Source organism: Phaseolus vulgaris, chromosome 5 (assembly GCF_000499845.2).
Source record: "Phaseolus vulgaris cultivar G19833 chromosome 5, P. vulgaris v2.0, whole genome shotgun sequence".
NCBI lineage: Eukaryota > Viridiplantae > Streptophyta > Magnoliopsida > Fabales > Fabaceae > Phaseolus > Phaseolus vulgaris.
This window is the reverse complement of record NC_023755.2, coordinates 2,469,179-2,484,769: the sequence shown is the minus strand read 5'-3', so window position 1 is coordinate 2,484,769 and position 15,591 is coordinate 2,469,179. Positions and strand designations below refer to the sequence as shown.

At 32.0% G+C, this 15,591-nt stretch overlaps 1 long non-coding RNA gene across 1 annotated transcript; it reads left to right on the top strand.

Moving 5' to 3' along the window:
- The first annotated feature begins 11,894 nt into the window (after window positions 1–11,894).
- On the top strand, window positions 11,895–12,856 carry LOC137836207 (uncharacterized). Its single transcript, XR_011085207.1, has 2 exons — window positions 11,895–12,049; window positions 12,631–12,856. It is a non-coding gene; the product is annotated as an uncharacterized lncRNA (long non-coding RNA).
- Window positions 12,857–15,591: the final 2,735 nt, after the last annotated feature.

Here is a 15,591-nt window from a genome sequence, read left to right as displayed (position 1 = left end):
TTATGATGAAATTCCACGTAATAATCTTCACTGAATTTGGGACAAAACGCGACAAATTTCAAGTCAAACGGATGAGTATTGACCCACGAAAAAAACCAATCAATTTCACAAACAAATGAACCTTCCTTTCAACTCTGGCAGTGATCAATAAAAAATTTATTTCCAAACTTGTGAGACGAATCTAGGAATCAAATCTCAGCCAAAAATCAGTAGACACATTGACGAACTTTTGGTAAAATTTTCAGGCCAAAACACCCAAGGAGTAAGGCGCAGTAAGTCCCAGGCCGAGAGTGAACAAAACTGGTTTTCCGAAAACAAAACGTCCCGACTTTTCTTCCCCGTATCTTCTTTTTGTGATTCGTTTATGGACGTCCCTCCTTACCTGGGTGCAAACAACATATGAAAGTACTTGTGTGAATTTTCTCAGCGCAATACAGACGCTGAATAAAAATTGCAGAAACTATGGCGAAATTTCACAAGTTTTGGTAGAGGATAGCCTTGGTTTGCACGAAAATTACTGAAAAATTCTCCCGAAATAAATTTTCCTGAAATTGCACGTAACAAATCTCCACTGAATTTGGGACAAAACGCGACAAATTTAAGGTCAAACAGATGAGAATTTACCTACGAAAAAAATCAAACAAGTTCACACGCAGATGAACCTTTCTTTCAGCCCTGACAGTGATCAATAAAAAATTTATTTCCAATCTTGTGGGACGAATCTGGGGCTTAAATCTCAGCCAAAAATCAGTACAAACAGTGACGAACATTTGGTAAAAATTTCACGCCAAAACTCCCAAGGAGTAAGGCGCAATAAATCCCACACCGAGAGTGAAAAAACTGGTTTTCCGAAAACAAAACGTCCTGATTTTTTTTCCTCGTATCTTCTTTTTGTCATTCGTTTATGGACGTGCCTCCTTACCTGGGAGCAAACAACATATGAAAGTGCTTTTGTGAATTTTCTCAGCACAATATGGACGCAGAATAAAAATTGCAGAAACTAGGGCGAAATTTCCCAAGTTTTGGTAGAGGATAGCCTTGGTTTGCACGAAAATTACTGAAAAATTCTCCCGAAATAGTTTTTTCCTGAAATTCCACGTAAGAATCTCCACTAAATTTGAGTGGAAATGCGACAAATTTCAGGTCAAACGGATGAGTATTCAACCACGAAAAAAATCAAACAAGTTCACACAAACGAACCTTCCTTTCAGTCTTGGCAGTGATCAATAAAAACTTTATTGCCAATCTTGTGGGACGAATCTGGGGCTCAAATCTCAGTCAAAAATCAGTAGACACATTGACGAACGTCTGGTAAAAATTTCAAGCCAAAACACCCAATGAGTAAGGCGCAGTAAGTCCCAGACCGTTATTGAACAAAACTGGATTTCCGAAAACAAAACGTCCTGACTTTTTTTCCCCGTATCTTTTTTTTTGTGATTCGTTTATGGACGTGCCTCCTTACCTGGGAGCAAACAACATATGAAAGTACTTGTGTGAATTTTCTCAGCACAATATGGACGCTGAATAAAAATTGTAGAAACTAGGGCGAAATTTCACAAGTTTTGGTATAGGATAGTCTTGGTTTGCACAAAAATTACTGAAAAATTCTCCCGAAATAGTTTCTTCCTGAAATTCCACGTAAGAATCTCCACTGAATTTGCGTCAAAACGCGACAAATTTCAGGTCAAACGGATGAGTAGTCACCTACGAAGAAAAGCAAACAGTTTCACACACAAACAAACGTTCCTTTCAACTCTGACAGTGAAGAATAAAAAATTTATTGGCTATCTTGTGGGATGAATCTGGGGCTGAAATCTCAGCCAAAACTCAGTAGACACAGTGACGAACGTCTGGTAAAAATTTCAGGGCAAAACACCCAAGGAGTAAGGCGCAGTAAGTCCCAGACCGAGAGTGACCAAAACTAGTTTTCCGAAAACAAAACGTCCCGACTTTTCTTCCCCGTATCTTCTTTTTGTCATTCGTTTATGGACGTGCCTCCTTACCTGGGTACAAACAACATATGAAAGTATTTGTGTGAATTTTCTCAACGCAATACAGACGCTGAATAAAAATTGCAGAAACTAGAGCGATATTTCACAAGTTTTGGTAGAGGATAGCCTTGGTTTGCACAAAAATTATTGAAAAATTCTCGCGAAATAATCTTTTCCTGAAATTCCACGTAACAATTTGCACTGAATTTGGGACAAAACGCGACAAATTTAAGGTCAAACGGATGAGTATTTACCCACGAAAAAAATCAAACAAGTTCACACACAAACGAACCTTCCTTTCAGCCCTGACAGTGATCAATAAAAATTTTTTTGTCAATCTTGTGGGACGAATCTGGGGCTCAAATCTCAGCCAAAACTCAGAAGACACAGTGACGATTGTCAGGTAAAAATTTCAGGCCAAAACACTCAAGAAGTAAGGCGCAGTAAGTCCCAAACCGAGAGTGAACAAAATTTTTTTTCTGAAAACAAAACGTCCTGGCTTTGCTTCCCTGTATCTTCTTTTTGTGATTCGTTTATGGACGTGCCTCGTTACCTGGGTGCAAACAACATATGAAACTACTTGTGTGAATTTTCTCAGCGCAATACGGATGCTGAATAAAAATTGTAGAAACTAGTGCGAAATTTCGCAAGTTTTGGTAGAGGATAACTTTGGTTTGCACGAAAATTACTGAAAAATTCTCCAATAATAGTTTTTTCCTGAAATTTCATGTAACAATCTCCACTGAATTTGGGTCAAAACGCGACAAATTTATGTTCAAACGGATGAGTATTTACCTACGAAAAAAATCAAACAAGTTCACACACAAACGAACCTTGCTTTCATCCCTGGCAGTGTTCAATAAACAATTTATTGCCTATCTTGTGGGATGAATCTGAGTCTCAAATTTTAGCCAAAAATCCGTAGACACGGTGACGAACAGCTGGTAAAAATTTCAGGCCAAAACACCCAAGGAGTAAGGCACAGTAAGTCCCAGACCGAGAGTGAACAAAACTGGTCTTCCGAAAACAAAACGTTCTGGATTTTTTTCCCCGTATCTTATTGTTGGGATTCGTTTATGGACGTGCCTCCTTACCTGGGAGCCTACAACATATTAAAGTACTTGTGTGAATTTCCTGAACACAATATGGACGCTGAATAAAATTGAAAAACTAGGGCGAAATTTCACAAGTTTTGGTAGAGGATAGCCTTGGTTTGCACGAAAATTACTGAAAAATTCTCCCGAAATAGTTTTTTCCTGAAATTCCACGTAAGAATCTCCACTGAATTTGGGAAAAAAAGCGACAAATTTCAGGTCAAACGGATGAGTATTCACCCACGAAAAAAATCAAACAGTTTCACACACAAACAAACGATCCTTTCAGCCCTGGCAGTGATCAATACAAAATTTATTGTCAATCTTGTGGGACCAATCTGGGGCTCAAATCTCAGCCAAAACTCAGTAGACACAGTGACGAGTGTCTGGTAAAAATTTCAGGCCAAAACACCCAAGGAGTAAGGCGCAGTAAGTCCCAGACCGAGAAGGAACAAAACTGGATTTCCAAAAACAAAACGTCCTAGCTTTTCTTCCCCGTATCTTCTTTTTGTCATTCGTTTATGGACGTGCCTCCTTACCTGGGTGCAAACAACAGATGAAAGTACTTGTGTGAATTTTCTCAGCGCAATACGGACGCTGAACAAAAATTGCAGAAATTAGGGCGAAATTTCACAAGTTTTGGCATAGGAATGCCTTTGTTTGCACGAAAATTACTGAAAAATTCACCCGAAATATTTTTTTGCTTGAAATTCCACGTAAGAATCTCCACTGAATATGGGACAAAACGCAACAAATTTCAGGTCAAACGGATGAGTATTCACCCACGAAAAAAAATCAAACAGTTTCACACACAAACGAACCTTCCTTTCAATCCTAACAGTGATCAATAAAAAATTTATTGTCAATCTTGTAGGACGAATCTGGGGCTCAAATCTCAGCCAAAAATCAGTAGACACACTGACGAACGCGATCCAGACATTACCCAAGACCAAATTAACCGAATTAGAAGCATTGCACAGGTTAAACTGCAAGAAATGTGAGTGAGGGTTAATAGAGTCATCCGACTTCAGCCCTAACCACGCGTAGCAAAGACTCCACACTAACCAAGCGGAATGACAACCAAAAAACAAATGGTAGGAATTCTCCTCTTCTTTCCCTCACAAGCTACACAAAATACTTTCGAACACAATCCCACGGCTTACCAAATTAGCTTTGGATACAATCTTGTTTTCCAATACCCTTCAAGCAACAAAATGGGTCGAAGGCAAGGCTTTAATCTTCTAGAAGGCCTGAAAAATTTGCAAATGCTCCCCTTTAGAAACTCCTTTGAGAAAACCATAAGCTGACTTAACCGAAAACTCAGAACTTGCGTCTTCACTCCAAGTCCACTTATCAACTTTTTCCAAATCAAGCACAAATGCATTCACCACCTCCATGAGCTAATTAACCTGGTTCTTTTCCTAGACAAAGAGGTTTCTTCTCCAATCCAGACGCCACTCCTACCCATTATTGACCTAAGTCCCGCAACAGTCCAACGAGGCTTCTTTTGAAACACTAAAAGAGAAAAGTCTTGGAAATCTACTCTTTAAGGCTTCAATACTCACTCACCTGTCCTCTCAGAACTTAATAGACTTCCCATTACCAACTTCCCACTCGAAACGGTCTTCCAAATTCCTACCCCAGTCCTCCAACTTCCAAATCACCTTCAAATCTCTCCACCTGAGAGAATCTTTGTTGTGTAGCCCAACCTTTTTCAAGCTTCTCCAACCACCATATTTAGACTCTAAAACCTCCTTCCACAAACCACCATTGTTAATACCCAACCGCCAAATCCATTTGCTCAACAAGGCCAAATTAAAAAATTTGATGTTAATAATACCAAGTCCACCAGCTTCCCGATACTCACAAACCTTATCCCAGGAGGCCCACGCAATCTTCCTCCATTCCGAACCCCAACCCCATAAGAAATTCCTTTGAATATTCACAATCTTTTTCAGCACTACTGAAGGAACCTTAAACATTGACAGATAAAACAATGGGATAGACGAGAGAACTAACTTGATCAAGCAAATTCTCCTAGCCAAAGAAATAAATCTGCCTTTCCATTTTCGCAATCTAGATTTAACTCTTTCAACCACGCCATCCCAAAAGGCTTCCCTATTATGACACCCCCTATCGGCATACCCAGGTATTTGAAAGGTGTTTTCATCATGTCACAATTAAGAATAGCCGCAAAACTCTGAATCACGAGCGAATCAACCCCCACTCCACCAATGCAACTTTTCAAGAAATTCACCTTTAAACCAGATGCCAACTCAAAACAACTTAAAATAACCTTAATGATAAACACACTTTTAAAATTCGCCTGGCAGAAAAACAATGTATCTTCTGCATATTGAAGCATATTAACCCTGACCAACTTGTTCCCAATCTCTAAACTCTCTAAATGACCAATCTCATATTCTTTTCTAGAGACTCCCGCCAAAACTTTAGCTGCTATAAGAAATAAAAATGGGGTTAGAGGATCACCTTGCCTCAACCCCTTCAGAGGAGAGAATTCCTTATTCAGACTTCCATTAACAAAGACAGAAACTGTAGTAGTAGATTACAGGCAAGTTTTAATCCAATGAATCCACTTATCACAAAAGCCCAACCCACCTAACATGTAATAAATAAAATCCCACTTCACAGAATCATAAGCCTTCTTATAATCCATCTTGAAGAAAATGCAAGACTTCTTCTTCCTCTTTACTTCCTCTAGTACCTCATTGGCCACAAAGACACTATCCATTAATCCCCTTCCTTCAAGAAAAGCATATTGCCTTAAAGTCAATAACTTTACTGATCACCTTTTTCAACCTCAAAGAGAGAAGCTTTGAAATAATTTTATACCGGCAATCGACTAGAGAAATGGGTCTAAAGTCACCAAACTGTTGTTGAGGATTATCTGACTTAGGGACCAAGCAAATAAAAGAGGCATTTGTGCCTCTGGGCCACTTACCATAGTTCGCAAAATCATTTACAGCCAAAAGGATATCCTTCTTAAAAATGTCCCAGTTAAATTTAATGAAGCCAAAACTAAAACCGTCCAGACCATGACTTTTCGAGCTATTATAGCTCCAAACCGCATTCTTAACTTCTTCCTCCGAAAAGGATCCACATATTGTTATCGGCCTCAAAAATAGAATTAAACTGAACATTATCCAACCTAACCTAGGGCCCATCGACTCGGTCGAATGTGGTCTTGAAAAAATCTCTAATCTTATCCTTAATTACATCCTTATCCTCACACCACACACCATTAACAAGTAAGCCGTTAAGAATGTTCTTCACCCTCCTCCACTTTACAGTCGAATGAAAGTACTTAGTGTTTAAATCGCCTTGCTTCAACCATTTGAGGCGCGCTTTCTGATGAAAAATAGCTTCCTGCTTGAAAAGGTTTGTATTTTGTTCAGCCAACAAGATTCTTCTCTCCTCCCTACCTATCGCATCTAATCCACCCTCATCATCGCGGGCATCCAGATCTTGAATCTTCTTTTGAAACGCCTCCCCTAACTGATTTACATTCCCAAAAGAGTCTTTATTCCATATTTTTAAGTCTGACGTTAGCCTTTTCAGTTCTTCCTTTAAAACAAACAACCCTCTGCCATGCACCTCATAACTGAGCCATTTGGTGTGAAATCACGAAACCTGCCATCATTCTGCCACATATCCAAACTTCTAAAAAGTTTCGGTCCCCAATCAGTACAATTATCTTTTAACACAATAGCACAGTGATGAGAGACCGATCTACTTTGTACAAATTGTTTACTATTTGGCCAAAAATCCAACCATTCCTTTGAAACCAAGACCTTGTCGATTCTACTTTTAACAGACCCGTTTGGTTTATACCAGGTAAACCTTTTGCCGATCATCGAAATATCCAACAAATTTGATTGTTCAATAAAAATATTAAACTCACTTATTTCTCTGTTGTAATTTGACGTAGAAGTTAAACTTTTTCTTTCCTTCTTTCTTCTGATAGCATTAAAATCTCCTATAACACACCAAACCCTATTCAGTTGATTCTTCCTGATTTTGCTAATCTCATCCCAGATAAGTTTCTTTTCCCTCAACGATCCAGAAGAATAAAAATTTACTATTGTAATTTGTAACCTACCGCCAGTCTTTCATTCCCTTCAATAAGAGAAAAACTACTCCCATTATAGGATTTAGATAAACTAAAACAATTTCTTCTCTACATCGTAATTAACCCTCCTGTGTTATTAATAAAATCGATTTCGGCCCGTTCAATATTATTAGAACCACATAACTAAAACCACTTTTCTGCACCAAACTCATAACATTTTGATTCCTGAAGAACCATTCCAACTTGCTCCTTACCAATCAAATCATGGAGATATCTGCTTTTAACTCCCCTTCTTAACCCCTAATATTCAGACTAATTAATTTCACCATCATAAATACAAACCTTCCCCTTTCTAGTAAAATCACAGGCTTCTATAAATTGCAAAGAACTTAAAACCCCATCTTCCCCACCATTATTTGAAAAACCTAGCCCCTTTATAACTTTCTGAGTTTTAGAAAACTCATTTTTCAACCAAAACACTCTCTTACAGTTTCTAACTGCCCTATCAGTAATAAAAGAAATAGTATTCCCAGATCTCAACTCCACTGAAGAAGCAGTTTGGACAACCCTATTCCCAAATTTCAAAAAAGGCATGAGCTTAAGACCACCCAAAGTACCACTGCTGTTCAGACTATCAGGAACTATGATCACTGGGCGTCGCACAGTGACATCCTCCAACTCACAACCAGAAAACTTAACAAAGTCCAAAAGAAAGACAATCCCTGCATTATCCCTGTCGTCGTCCTTATCTGTGGTAATTAAATTTGGACACACAGCCTCAAAGAGACCCACTCCGTCTTCTTTAATCTCACTCCAAGAACACACACCGCAACCGCCGCCCGACACTACCCCACTACCAGCCACTGCCCCCACAAAACTAACTGTTGGCAGCGGAGAACCCACACCAGCCACCATCCCCCCTTTCGTCGGCCACCTCTCCCTCGCGGTCGTGGACCCGCTGCGAATCGATGCAACAGATGGCGTCCCACCGCGAGTGTTTTGACTTCCCAAGGAGGGATTAATAACAAAGAAGAACGACCATTATTTTTACGAACATGAACATTCCGCTTTTTTGAGCTTTTGAAATCCTCATCACTGTCATTGTCTGAATCCTCCGTTGTTGACTCATGTCCTCAAAAGTTGATTTAACTTTTCTTTGCCGACCAGATGCAACATACACTTTGCGATCTCTCGTAGATTTTATGTTTTCTCCAATCTTAGCTCGTTGTCTTCCTTTAGCCCGTTTAGCATAAAAAGATTCATCATCATCTGAGACAACTATATTTTCATTACTGTCATCATCTTCATCAGAGCCTTCCCCTTCCCATAAATTGTTATTAATATATATATTAACAGATAGCTCCATTTATCATTTGGTTGTGCATGTATGCGGATTACATAAAGTATATGTGCAAAACAGATGAAGATTTTACTCAAGGATTGCTCAATAGATGATATTACTTAATCCACGAAAGACTAACGATGGAGAACACTGAAAGACTCAGAACTCAAAAATTTCAATACAAAAATAAAACACATTCTCAATTTCAAAAGATTGGACGCATTAGTAACATAAGCAAATTATTCATAACATAAGCAAAACAACTAAATCTGAAACTAATTTATGTGATGTTTACATAAATTTCACCATACGAAGCTTCAAGGAGATGGAGAAGAAGCTAATATAAATGCACCATGAACACTGCACGAAGAAGAAAAAGTATTAAAGATTAAAAAAAAACAAGAAAAAACTGGAAAACTTAAGTTTCGGAACCAAACAAGTTTTGGAAAAAAATGGGAAACGCGTCAGATTTGCCCTATGATATCAAACAAGTTTCAAAACTACCTCAATGGTGGAAGGAGAGGCTTCGACGTGGAAGGATTTGAAATTTTTGTTGCTTTTTAGGAGAAAGTGAAGATGGTACTAGGTTACCCTAGGACTACTGTTGGGAAAAACGGGTAATTTCCCCACTAAAACAAAACTCTAACAGAACTACCCGACAAATAATATTGAATAAACAGAGTGGAATAATAAAAGAAATAAAGAGGAAAAAACACACCAGAAACGGAGTTCGGCCAATTTAGCCTAATCTCCAAGCACAGCAAAAACAGCTCACTTTTATTATTATGGGAGAAGATATTACAAATTGGAATATATAACAGTGGAGGAGGAGAGTTTAATTTATAACCCTCAAACCTCCTTCCCAAACAATGAACTCACCGATGTGGGACTTGGTATTAAGCCAAAATCAACAACTACCTCACCAGTGGAAGGAGAAACTTCAACGTGGGGAAGGATTTCAAAAAAATAATTTTTTTGTTTGAGAATAGAAAGTGAAATAGGTTAAAACACTTATTATGTGAGGTGAAATAAAAAACGACACTAAAAATTTATTATAACAGTTCTACCATGAACAAACATACTAAATACTTACTATGTTAGTTTTAATTTTAACCGTCATAATAAACTTTATGATTATTACAAAAATATCAATCACTAGTGTATATCACACTCATCATAGTAAGTCATATTATAGTAAGGCATCATTTTTTTTTCACTAGTGTTAGGACAAATGATTTCTTCTAACTTTTACTTTATTTAATTTTTTTTTATTATCCTTCATATTTTAATGTATTTTTTATTATCTTTAGTTTTTTACCTATTATTATGTATTTTTAATTAAAAAACTAACATTACAAAATGAAAATGAAAATAATTATTGTTTTATTACATGATGTTATTGTTTAAATTTTTTATTTTATGTTTAATGTATTTTATATTGTTAATTTGTTTAGAAAAAATATGTAATAAGTTTGTTATGAAAATAATTATATATACTATATGATTATATTTATTAAGTTATTATTAACAAAATAATATGATAATATTTATAAAATATATTTGATTAAATATAAAGTTTGTTATTGTACAGCATTTGAAATAAAATTGATCGATGTTTTTTTTCTGAGAAGAAGCATGAATCGTTCGAGATAGAACAAGTGGATTTGAAAGAGGTACAACAAGTGGAGTTTTGAAAAAACCAACTTAGAATATACGAAGAATGATTACCAATCAACTATAACTAAACTAGTTATCATGCATACATTGAAATAAATAAAAATGAAACATAAATATAATCATATGCAAGTTAATATATAACACGTATTTTTAAATAAAATAAGAGAAACATGTGTTACTTTATAAAACTTGTAAACGTTATTTATTAAAATAAAAAATATAAATTTATTTAAAATCTAAAAAAATATATTATACAAAAATATAAGAAAAATAAATATATATATTTTAAGAATATAAGGGATTGAGTAACATTTAACATAATTTATAATAAGATAATTGAATTTTCTCCATAGATGATCTATGACATGTGCATACTTTTTTCAAGTTTGAAGGAGGGTCACCTATGTTTAGACACCTATTACTTAATTATTATAATAATTATATATAGGCAGGGTCACCTATATATAACACCTATTATTTAATTATTATAATAATTAAATAAAAATTAAAAAATTATTAATATTTAAATTATTTTTTATTAATAAATAACTTTTAAATTAATATCACAAACATCATACCAGTTACAGATACGAAAATTGTTGATTGGGATAACTTTTTCGTAGTCGTTTATCCAATAAGCTAATTTATTCATTTATGTTGGAGATTCTACATCGACTAAAGATGAGGACAATTCATTGTATATAAATGGATGTAAATCTCAATCTCATGAGCTGGTTTTATGGGGTTGAGTTAGATTTAAAGTTCAATTTGTAACATGGTATCAGAACCATTTCGATTCTATCTTAGCGAGTATTTGTTGGGTTTATCAGGCCATTATATAAGTTTAAAGAGAAGTTGATAAAAAATATTCACAAATTAAAAACATATTACTACATGCAGGTCAAACGAAGTTTATATGTTCAACGTATTTTTGTTGTCATATTTTGAAAAATGGAGTTTTCCTTTAGAAGCCACAAAAAGTATGAGGAATTGGTCATCACGTATCTTTTTTTTTTCAACATCTTTTAATGGTATTCGTTGTGAGCATTTATTCAAAGGAAAATATGAACCAATGTGTCGTCCACAAGAATTGGTCTAAACCCTTCAAATTTCATCTTATAAAAAAATATTGTCTTATTTAATAAACATTTCTTGTAATATTTTTTTTAATAAATTTTAATCACACTATTAAAAAATTTAAATTAATTTTTTTTATATTCTATATCAATTATTTTTTACATTCTACAGTGATTAAAGATTTGATATAGTTGTAGTTGATATAGGAAATGAGAGACTTTTTACATTGGTTAATATCTTCTAAAATAATTAAAAATTTGTACAAAAAATATTTAATATTATACCAAGAGACTTTTACATTGGTTTAAAACTTGAACTAATGTAGAAATGTATATATGGCATCCATTATGTAGAGAAACTGATATTATATTACTAAAAAAATTATTAAATAATAAATAATTTTAAAATTAATAAATATTAATTGTTATATTATTAAGATAATATTTTAAAAATTAAAAAAATTGTTAATATTTAAAATAATTTTTATTATTAATAAATAATCTTTAAATTGATATTAAATTAATTTTTAAGTATATTATTACAATAATACTGAAAAGATTTTTTCTTCATAGAGATTTCTCTCTCTTTATAGTATAAATATATGGTACTTTGGATTCAACCATGACATATTGCAGCCAACCATTTTTCCTTTGAAAGAAAAATGGCTTACTTTAAGAAGCTTATCTTAAACATGGTTATGGTATTTGTGCTACTCTTATCAATGAATCTAGCAGCAGCAAGGGTGCCCTTTGGATCTCCCAGTCTCGTCACAAATCAGGTAAGTAACATACCATTGTTGTTTTTGTTAACGTATGAGTTTTGATCTAATCCCCATATTTTTATATATTTTTTTTTAATAATATTTTTTTATGTGATGGTATATGATTGTTGTTATTTGAGGCGTTAGTCTCGTTCAGATGTCAAGTTGTATAGTGATACCTAATATGAAAACTTTTTATAAAAAAAAAACATACCATTCTAACAACAAATTATTTAATCTTTTGAAAAAATTCAAGTAGTTAATGTTTCTGATGTTGCAATAAGTATTTCAACGGAAGTTTTATAGGGTTTTCTTAATTATTTTTTTTTATAATTTCTTTTCTTTTGCTTTCGTATAGAAAGTTAAATTTTTTAGTTAATTTCTTTGTAATTTTTTATTAAATTATGAGGTTTTGATTGATAAAAATTTTATTTTTGTGTTTCCATGTTTCAACTATTTTTCTTCTTTCTCTAAAGTTCTTTTGTTTCATTATTTGTATTTTGTCTTAGTTTAAAATTATGTTTAATTCAGTTTTTCTATAATAATTTTGATTAGTGATGAGTAACTTGCAATATTTATTCTTTGTGGGAACCATTAAGATGGACGCCTCCTTCAAAACGCTGCAGATGATCCACGTGGCCATAATTATTATGTTCATAATCCATGAGAAGTCAGAGAGACAGTGCAGTCTTGGGTTTGAAGCAAAACTTTGCGGTGGAGAAGCATACATATATAAATGCCTACATGTATTGTAAATAATTCAATATAACAAAATACTTTATACTGATTCAAAATAATTGAAAATAAAGATTTAGTGTGAAAATATATGGAAGTATGTTTTTTTTTTATCTTAAAATAAAGAGAAAAAAAACAGTGAGAATCATATAAAAACTCTACACTGATATTATTTTAAAAATTAAAAAATAATTTTATTTTTTAAGTAATTTATATGAAATGACAAAATACTCAATTGTATTAATAAAATGATATATATTAAATAAGGGTAGAATTGGAAAAAATTTATGTACACCAAAAATCGATTATAATGAAAATTCCTTTTATATATACTAGTGGAAATACAGACGTTGTTGTGTCCGTGTATCTGCATTTTATTCTTTTACTAAACTTTCACGATGATAAAAATTAACATATATATAAAAATAATTTTGGATGAGTCAAAATTGAAAAACAAAAAATAACATAAAAGAAAAATGATGAATTGATTAAACAACTTTTTTTTTCTTCTTTCCCAGTTTGGTTTAAGTTTTTCTTCTTCAAGTTTTTTCTCTTCACGTCAAAGTTAGGATTGACTTTATGGTAGATTCAAAAAAATAATGATTTTACCAAAGAATATAATTGCTTGAAATGGAGTGAAGAGAGTGATTGAAAATGGAGGTTAGTTTATTTGATATGTGAGATTTGATGTGGAAATGTGTGAGTGTGAGAATATGCTCTCTCTTACTTCTTGTTTCCTTAAAATAAGGAATTAAGGAAAGAGTGGGAGAGTTAGTTTGCTTATAAAAACGGTATATTAATATTAATTTAAAAAATTAAAAAATAATTTTATTTTTTAAGTAATTCATATGAAATGACAAATATTTCATTATACTAATAAAATGAAATATATTAAATAAGGATAAAATCGAAAAAAATTTGTGTACACCAAAAAGCGATTATAATGACGAATCCCCTTTATTTATACTAGCGGGAACACAGGCACTAACGTGCCTGTGTATCCGCATTTTTTATTTCTTTAGTATTTTTTTTTTTATTTTTCAAATATAATTTCTCTTGATAACATTAAAATGAGAAGTTAAAGAGTAGTGGAGAGAGAAAGTGGAAAGTAGGTACCTATATAGGAGTGAGAGAGTAGAAAGTAGGATAGGTGGGTTATGTGTAGTGGAGAACCATAAAATCTGTTTCTTAAATCAATTTTAATAAAAAAAATATCAGTTTAAATCATAAAAGTAACGTACTAAATTTCCACTCTCCTGCTATTCACAAATATTACAAATATATTTAATTTTTTATTTAATAGAGAAGAAGATATTTAAAACAGAAAAGTAACTAATCAATCTCTCTACTCTCCCCCACCCTCTCCATTCTCTCCACTCTCCAGTTAAATAATAACAAATAAAATAAATTTTAAAATTAAAAAATTATTTTATTAATTTATTAATTTTTGAAATCATAAAATGTCCAAATAACCAAAATAAATTAATACAATAAATTATTAAGTAAGGATAAAATGGAAACAAAAATTAAGAGCAGTTAAGAGGAGAATAAGAAATGACACAATGACCATAATACAATAATAATATTAAATATTAATATAAGGATAAAATAGGAAAAACAATTAAGAGCAGTTAAGAGGGGAATCCCTTTATTTATTTATTTATTTATATATATATATATATAACATAGTTAAAATATTAGAAATTAAAAGTAATTAGTAATTATATTCATTAAATTAAATATTATTTTTTAAACTAAAAAACTTATTATTATCTAAGATAGTTTTTATTATTAATAAAATTTATAAACTAGTTTTAAAATGGGTATATATAATTAAGCACCAAGAATTTAGTTAATAATTACTTTAAATTAGAAAGTTGATTGATAAAATTTTGATAGTTAATTAGATCTAATTTAAAGATTATTTATTAATCATAAAAACTATTTTATATATTAATAATTTTTTTAATTTCTAAAATAATAATTTAGTGTAAAAATAATTCTCTAATATTAGTTTTTATTTAATAATTTTTAATGAGAGTTTTTATTGATATTGTTCTTTACTTGTATTTAAAATTTTAATGTGGTAATATACATGTATCTAATAAGATAAATATTATTAAGATGATTGGAGAATACCTATAAGTAATGTAATTGTCTCCTTAATTATATTGGCCTGGAGTTTCAGTTTTGAGTGTCATTAATTATATTAAAAAATTAAACTTCACTATTAGTTTTCCAATTTTTTAATAGTTTTTATCGTATTATATTCAATTATTACCAATTTCCTTTTACATCTTAAGTACGCCTTTAGGTTATTTGTTAAAATAAGTTGAGACTTAAATTAATTTAAAAAAATACTAACATGTAAGGTGACTCACTTGTATACTACAAAGAAATTATATATTTATTAATTATTAACAGACAATTTAATATCATTCGCATTACAAAAAAATTATAAATTTTCATTTAATTATATTGTAGTTATCAATATTTTCCATTTATTTATATTGTATTTATCAGTATTTTATAATTTTTACTACAAAATTAGAAGATTATAAAAAAATAGATATAATGTTCAATTAATATAAATTTTTATTATTAGTCCTGTTGTAAAATAAACAATTGAGTTTATTATTAAAATAATAAACCCACAATATATAAAAAAAAAATGTTTCCTTCAAACTTATACTAAGAAAATCATTAAATATAGAAACTATTTTTAGATATCAAAATAATTAGTTACTATTTAAAATAATTACACTACAAGAAAATCATGAAATAGAAATCAATTTTTAGACACCAAAATAATTAGTTGCAATAGT